At 48.2% G+C, this 5,619-nt stretch overlaps 1 non-coding gene across 1 annotated transcript; it reads left to right on the top strand.

The window, feature by feature from the left end:
* Window positions 1-1,192: 1,192 nt before the first annotated feature.
* TRNAG-CCC (transfer RNA glycine (anticodon CCC)) lies at window positions 1,193-1,265 on the top strand. Its single transcript has one exon. It is a non-coding gene; the product is annotated as a tRNA-Gly (tRNA).
* The last annotated feature ends 4,354 nt before the right edge of the window (window positions 1,266-5,619 follow it).

Here is a 5,619-nt window from a genome sequence, read left to right as displayed (position 1 = left end):
TCCCCGGACGGGGGCACGAACCCGTGTCCCCTGCATCGGCAGGCGGACTCCCAACCACTGCGCCACCAGGGAAGCCCCCATTAAATTTTATTAATGGCGAACAGAACCTGCTATGTTCAGAGCAGTGAAATAAGTTCCACGAAGCTGGAGTGGATTTTACTGAGGAGAGTGGTGGCGAGGTGACAGCCTGTATTGGAGGGCCCTGAGCTGGCTCCTGTGATGGAAGGAGGGGCTGGTGGAAACCTTCGGTAATAAGGGCATGTCTGCCTCAGGAGACACTGGGCGGCAGGGTGGTCTGGGGGAGTGGGGAGCCGGCAGTGCGCTTTGCCCCTTGCTCTCTCCTTTTTAGGTCACACAAGCCCACTGTCCCCAGGCTACTGGCAGCTGGCTAGGGCTCTTTCCTGGGCAATTCCCCTGGTTTTCAATTTTTGGAGACATAGGAAAACATTTTCTTCTCATCAGTTTCTCACTGTCCTTTACAGGCATCCTGCACCTGGCACACTGAAAAGTTCTTAGGCTTTTTTTCCCCTGGCAGCAGTCAGGCTCGCATAGGCTTGCTAATGTATTGAAAGTGTACGATGTGCCAGGCTCGGTGCAGCTGGGGGGCGTGGATTTCAGTGTGCTGCCTGCCTGGTCCCCTCAATACACCGAAAGGCTGAGTACTTGCTAATGCCCACACCACCAGTAAGGGCTAGAGCTAGGATTTGGATCCTGTTGGGATTCACTCCCCACATTTTCCTATGACTTCTTAACGCCTCTGAATCCTTCCAGGAATCCTATGCTGTTTAACTAACTACCTTGGTAAATAATTCCTTTGCTCCAAGAAGTGAATTTAATGATGGGTTATGAAATGCCAAGGGGAAAGGCAGAGAGGGAGTTTTCATTTGGGTGAGTGGGCTTTGGGGGAGCCCCTGAGTCATGTCACTTAGTCACTTTGATTGTGGACAGGGAGAGTCCTAATGCTGACACAATCCCTTGGAAATTATTGGAATGAGTAGGGCAGTGGCCTCTGAGATAATACTTGCTGATTTTCTATCTTTGGAATCAGAAGACTTGGAAATCAGAGACTCAGCTGCAGAATGATTCTGTGGCCTTTCTTGGATCAGAAATTGGGTTAATAACAGATGCCTCCAATCTTCCTTGATACACTGATGAAGTGCATTCGAAAATGATTTTTAAAATGCTTGGGACTTCCCTGGTGGTCCAGTGGTTAGGACTCTGTGCTCCCAATGCAGGGAGCCCAGGTTCGACCCCTGGTCGGGGAACTAGATCCCACATGCGTGCTGCAACTAAGAGTCCACGTGCCACAGCGATGATCCCGCGTGCTGCAACAAAGACCCGCAGCAGCCTAAATAAGTAATTTTTTAAAAAGCTCAGGTATTTTTATAAAATTAAATCCACAATCAGCTTTATAGGCTTATATATTCTATTAACATAGAAGAACCGAGAAGTTATGAGAGCCAGAGAGAAGACAGCACTAAGTCAAAATAATGCTTTAAAAAAAAAAAATGAAGCCGTATCTCCAAGGAGCCCAGAGCTCTCCTTACATGTTAAGTTTTCTCTGTGTTGAATTTGTGGTTGTTTGGTTATTGTGGGGCCTGAGTGTTAGTGGTTCGGATGAACATGGAAGAAATGCTGTAGCTTTGGGAGAATATTAGAGAATGAAATAAGGCGATTCAACAAGGATGCAACAAGGATGTCGAGATGCTGCCACGCGTGTCGCTCTCAGAGGCAGAGAGGCCCCTCGTGGGCTTGGATGCCAACCTTCTGCTATAGGGTTCAGGCCCTGCCATATCCCTGGGATAAGTTGTTCTCTGGGAGAGCAACAAACAATGACATTGTGAAAAGACTCCAGTTTTAAGGTGTAGTTATCCCCCAAAGCGTCCCTAACCCACAGGCACCTTTTTGCACAGGGAAATTCTCAAGAACGGAATTTCAGAAGAGAACACGCAAACTGACCAATCAGGTGAATAGAGGGGAAAAGCTTGTCAGCAAAAGAGAGAAAAAAGGCAGCTGTTGCTAAACCGTGAGCAAGACGCTGCTACTTAAAAGGTCTGATATTTTGACCGTACGAACACTCTCCAGACTATCAGTCTTCACCCATGCTGTCTCTGTCCTGATGGCAGCTCTGGCAATACGCTTCTTGAGGTGCTTCGTCCTCCATCTGCCCATGTGCATTTGGGGTGGTGGATGTCATTTCACCACACACTCTGTGGTCTGAGCAAAGTTCTCCTTTCAGTGGGAGAAGGCCACAGCTACTGGGCACTGCATGTCCAGCCTCACCCCAAACGGGGCCTGACAGGCAGTATTTCAAGAGGGCCCAGCAGCCTGAGGCAGAGTCCAGGCAAGGAAGGCTTTGGTGGGTTCTCAGGCATCAGGGAAAGTGCTAGAAGGAGAGAGAGGCAGGTGCCAGCTAAAGGGCACATGTAGATTGGCAGCAGTTAGAAGTCGCTGAGAAGCTGACAACCCAATAACTGTGATTTCAAGAAAAGATTCTAATTAGGAAACTTAATACCACAGAGTGTGTCTGGTCTTTAGAAATAAGATAGAAAGCCAAGATAATGAAATTCAGAAGTTATTTGGGAGGGTTCTGAACTTCATCTGAACTTTCTAGAATTTAGTCAGGAAGCCAGGCTGAAAGACTGATTAATCACCAATATCCCCCTTCCTACTGGCCCAATCCTGGTGGGTTCCTGAGGAATCTGGGGAGAAATGGTGAAGGGGGGCTGGACAGTTTCCTTGTGAAAGAAGCCAGTGAGAGGAGGCGATTATAAGCGGGAAACTGCTCAGAGCACTCGGTCCCCCAAAGGATCCTCTGCCTGGTGGGACTATTCCCACCCTTGCTGCAAGGACTCACTCAGCTCTTCCCCTTGATGGAAAACAGACCAGGTCCAAAGACTGCTCCTCAGGGCTTCAAGCTCTCCAGGACCCCCCAGAAATCTTGGGAAGAACACACTGACTTTTCTGTCTGCCGAGCTCTGGGGCAAGTCTGGCACAGTTTGGTTGGGATCTGGGAGGAGAGGTTGGGCCCTACGAGCTTTGCAACTTCCAAATGTGGACTCCTAGCCAGAGGACAGATATGAGACAATGAAACTCTACTTAGGCCATAGGCCCTGGAGGGGAAACTTCATGGTCATCCTGCAGGGAGAATTATCAGGCCCAGGACCCTGGCTGAGGAGTCCCTCTGGGGCCCAGAGCTGTTAAAGAGATCTTTGCAGCACAGAGAAAGTAAATTAGGGAATTTGCTCCTGGGGGACTTCCAAAGTCATAAATGCTATTTAACACCTACTGGTTTACAGCAGATCTGCAAGCGCCCCTTTCAACGATGGGCTGACTTCACAGCTATGAGGTGTGGGGAAGTAAATGGCATTCAGGAGGCAAAGGAGCATTAGGCTGGTGGTGTGAGACGTGACTTGCACTTTGAGGCATTTTGGGAGAGACAGGGTGGGGGATCAGAGGAGCAGAATGCTCTGAGGTGCTGACTGCATGGAAACAGGGCCCCATGTTGTTCACACCCCTGCTCCCTATTTATTCTGGAGGCCTGGAGACCTGCTCAGTTCCTCATTCAAAAGATGTTGTAGGGCTTCTCTGGTGGCGCAGTTGTTGAGAGTCCGCCTGCCGATGCAGGGGACACGGGTTCGTGCCCCGGTCCGGGAAGATCCCACATGTCGCGGAGCGGCTGGGCCCGTGAGCCATGGCCTCTGAGCCTGCGCGTCCGGAGCCTGTGCTCTGCAACGGGAGAGGCCGCAACAGTGAGAGGCCCACGTACCACAAAAAAACAAAACAAAACAAAAAGATGTTGTAATCTCAGATCTTTTCATTTGTATTTCTGTTTTGGTCTCCAAGCATTTAATTCACTTTATCCCTTGAAAAAAATTCTAAAAGTGCAAGACTGTTCCTGGGAGGCTAAAGAACTCTCCGAAGCTTTACGCTTCCACCAGGACATTTGGAGCCTCTTACACCTGAGGGCTGAGCCAGCAGTGTTGGATTTCAAAAACGAGGCACTCACTGATACTAATCTGTTTTGTGGGGCATATTAGTTTTGCACTCCAGGGCCTCTGGGATTTTGAGGTTGTAGAATCTTGCAATCCAGAGGGTCGAATCCTCTCTGCACAACTTCAGGGAGCTAAGTCTGTGAGCCTTTGCAATAATAACAGCTAATGATGCTGAAAGCTCAGCCTCTGTGCACTGGTGCTGCATGAAATCTCGGAGACAGAGTTTCGGGTTAAGCAGAAAAGAATAGCTTTATTGCTTTGCCAGGCAATGGGGGACACAGTGGACTCCTGCCATTGAAACTGTGTGTCCCAACCCAGGAGGATTTGATGAGTTTTAGAGCAAACGATTCAAGGATGGGACTGCTGAACAAGATTAGCGTGTGTGCAGCACCTACACTCCTAATCTGGTCTCAGGTGATCTGCTGCTTCTTTTTTTTTTGGCCATACCAATGCGGCATGTGGGATGTTAGATCCCCCAACCAGGGATCAAACCGTGCCCCCTGCGTTGGGAGCACGGGAGTCTTAACCACTGGACTGCCAGGCAAGTGTCTCAGGTAATCTTCTCAATGAGCTTCTCTGGTTTCTTTAATCTGGCCTCAGGTGGTCTTCTCTGCTATGAAGAATGCTGACATCTTCCATTTGTTGGGTTTTAATTCTATGAAGAGCTTAAAGACATTGTTATGTGTATCCCTTGAGGCAGAACCAGGACCCTGTCCCAAGGCTGCATTATTGTTTCTTGGCTGCCCCTCCCTTGTCTCTGCATCCCTTACTTTCCCGGATTAGCAACTGTTTGAATCTGCCCTTTGGATCTCAGGGAAGGTCATGGAGGTTGGAGTCTGTTCCCTATAAGAAAAGGGGGACAGAAAGGCTTCTGTGCCAGGTTTCACTAACATATGCTGCTTTCTCCTCTGGTTCAGGCTCTGACCTCAGTGCCACTGGCATGTTTTCTTGCTTAATCCTCACAACAGCTCAGAGAAGTAAGGACTATTGTCTTCATTACCTCTATTTTACTGATAAGGATCTGAGGCCGGGAGATAAAGGCAGCTGTCCAAGGTCACAGAGGGCTGGTGAGTGAAAGAACCAGGATTCAAACCAGAGTTTGTGTTCTTACCTGCTGCTCTACTACTGCTTGCCTGTAGCAGAGAGGAGCCCTTGTCATTCCTTTCACCATTTTAATCATCAAATCATCTCTCAGCCTTTGCTTTTATATTTTTACAAATGCTCTGAGATCCTTTTCGCCTCTTTAATCATATGCCTAAGCCCACACTTTGAGATTTAATCATAGTAGTAAACGTCATTGTGTGCTCACCCTGTGCAAAACACTTCATGTGCCTTATGCCGTTTACAGTTAAGGAAACTGAGACTCTGAGAAGATAAGTTGTGCAAGATTCCCAAGCTTGAAAGTGGCAGATTTGGCTCTATGACCTTACACCAACATGTCTGTGAACTTCAAAAAGAATGTTCTATTTGCCGTTGCACAGTATGCAGTAGCTCTGGGAGCTAAAATCCAAGTTATGCTCTACAGTTATTAGGGAAGATACAGAGCATTATTATGGAGAGAGTTGTGATTTGCAGGTTGGGTTATTAAAACAGAAGCTTCCCACTATGGAGAACTTCAAACCCA

Source organism: Lipotes vexillifer, unplaced genomic scaffold (assembly GCF_000442215.2).
Source record: "Lipotes vexillifer unplaced genomic scaffold, Lipotes_vexillifer_v1.1 scaffold384, whole genome shotgun sequence".
Classification (NCBI taxonomy): domain Eukaryota; kingdom Metazoa; phylum Chordata; class Mammalia; order Artiodactyla; family Lipotidae; genus Lipotes; species Lipotes vexillifer.
This window is presented reverse-complemented; position numbering and strand designations above follow the sequence as displayed.